The sequence below is a fragment of the Delphinapterus leucas genome, chromosome X (genome assembly GCF_059928025.1).
Source record: "Delphinapterus leucas isolate spDelLeu-1000000601 "Yukka" chromosome X, BTC_Dleu_Yukka2, whole genome shotgun sequence".
Taxonomy (NCBI): domain Eukaryota; kingdom Metazoa; phylum Chordata; class Mammalia; order Artiodactyla; family Monodontidae; genus Delphinapterus; species Delphinapterus leucas.
Window position 1 is genome coordinate 13,429,835 of NC_143150.1, and position 2,404 is coordinate 13,432,238.

The 2,404-nt window shown below is 43.4% G+C and overlaps 1 pseudogene; it reads left to right on the top strand.

The window, feature by feature from the left end:
• The first annotated feature begins 1,389 nt into the window (after positions 1–1,389).
• Positions 1,390–1,943, top strand: LOC111164541 (small ribosomal subunit protein uS12 pseudogene; annotated as a pseudogene).
• Positions 1,944–2,404: the final 461 nt, after the last annotated feature.

Here is a 2,404-nt window from a genome sequence, read left to right on the forward strand (position 1 = left end):
ATATTTATTTCTTGGTCACACAAGATCCAGTGTTGATGTTCTGGTTAGTCAGTTGTCCTGGGCACCTCTACTCTAAATGGTGACTCAAGCATGCAGCCCCCTTCCATCTTGTGATGCTGTCGTCTTCAGTATGAGCCTCCACAGTCACTGTAGGCGGGAAAGAAAGTGCAAGGGACGAAGTGTTACTTGGTCCAGAAGTGGTACATTCTCTACTTGTTTCATTCCATTGGCCAGAACTAGTCACATGGCCCCACATAGATGCAGGAGGGACTGGGAAATGTAGCCCCAGGCTGGGCAGTCACTTCCCAGCGACAACAGTACACTTTGGTGTTCAGCTGCCTGTTTTTGTCTCCCCGTGCTTTGAGACCATTGCTCCATGAGAGTGCCTGAGCTCTCTTCTGACTCCTAAGTAACCTGCTCTGTTCCCCATTCCAGCTGAACTCTGTATAATCACGAAATCCTCAAGTCAGGGTCACCAGTTAGAAATTCAGTTTTTTTTAAAAAAATTAATATATCTGTAGAAGAGTGGGCACCTTTTTATGTGCAGAGCTACGACATCTTGCCATCTGTGCTTTCTAGAGCCAGAAATCCCCCCATTAAAATTGGACTCTCACTTAGAGGATTAAAAAAATGCAATAATTGATAATAATTTGAGCCCAACTTTTCGTATTTGTTAAATATCATGAGTTTGGGGAGTAAAAAATCTTGATTTAATTTTCTTAGACAGGAGCTGGGTTTTGATTGGCCCAGTTGAGTTCCCTGAGTTGCATTCTCTGGTACTGTTTTCTGACCCATACAGATATGAGAGCTACTCTTACCATTCTGGTAAGGAGCCCCTGTCTTAAGTGCTTTAATCTGGGGGCCCCTTTCAGTATAACACATCAGCAAAAAGGCTAAATATATACGTATATGGATGGATCCTTCTAAAGGCTAAAAATATTGTATTTGATTGTCTTGCCTCCCTTGATTCTATTAAGTTGCAGAGACCAAGGAATAACCTAGGGTTCTTAATCTTCTGTGCTAATTCCGGCCCTGTTATTTACATAACTATTTATTTCCTGACCAAGCCCTGCTGTTCTCCAAAGATAGGGGAATGGTTAAATAAATTATTCTTCATCTGTATGTTGGAGCATTAAGAAAGCTTTAAATATTGTTTCTCAGAATTTTTAATGACCGTTGGAAATGTTCACAATATTTACTTTTTAAATATATATATAAGTGATCTCAATTTGTGTGTGAATATATGTATAGCAAAAAGATTGGAAGAAAATATGTCACGATTTTAACTGTGATTGTCTCTGGGCAATGGGATTGTGGGTGATTTTCATAATCTTTGTATTTCTCTGTGTTTTCCAAAGTTTAAAAATGAGCATGGGGCAATGGCTTGTGGCTCCTTCCTGCGCTGCTTCTCTCTTTCGCTCAGGCCCGTGGCGCAGGCAGCATGGGCAAGTGTCGCGGTCTTCGTACTGCCAGGAAGCTCCGTAGCCACCGACGAGACCAGAAGTGGCATGATAAACAGTACAAGGAAGCCCATTTGGGCACAGCCCTGAAGGCCAACCCTTTTGGAGGTGCTTCTCATGCCAAGGGAATTGTGCTTGAAAAAGTAGGGGTTGAAGCCAAACAGCCAAATTCTGCCATCAGGAAGTGTGTCAGCGTTCAACTAATCAAGAATGGCAAAAAAATCACCGCCTTTGTACCCAGTGATGGTTGTTTGTATTTTATTGAGGAAAATGATGAAGTTCTGGTTGCTGGATTTGCTCGCAAAGGTCATGCTGTTGGTGACATTCCTGGAGTCTGCTTTAAGGTTGTCAAAGTAGCCAATGTCTCTCTTTTGGCCTTATATAAAGGCAAGAAGGAAAGACCAAGATCATAAGTTTTGATGATGAAAGCGGGATAGTGATAAATTTCCATATGCCAAAAACAAAAAATGAGCATGGGGCTTCCCTGGTGGTACAGAATCTGCCTGCTAATTCAGGGGACGTGGGTTTGAGCCCTGGTCCGGGAAGATCCCACATGCCGCGGAGCAACTAAGCCCGTGCGCCACAACTACTGAGCCTGTGCTCTAGAGCCTGCGAGCCACAACTACTGAGCCTGGGTGCCACAACTGAAGCCCGTGCGCCTAGAGCCCGTGCTCTGCAACAAGAGAAGCCACCACAATGAGAAGCCTGCGCACTGCAACGAAGAGTAGCCCCCACTCACTGCAAATAGAGAAAGCCCAGGCGCAGCAGTGAAGACCCAACTCAGCCAAAAATAAATAAAATAAATAAATTTATTTTTAAAAAATGAGCATGAATTGCTTATGAGAAGAATGTTAGACACTACACCTGTCAGTCAATTCCAGCATTAACCATTCTTGTGAAAATTACTGGAGGCTAGCAGAAAGGGGAACTTTGGCTGCCTTGAA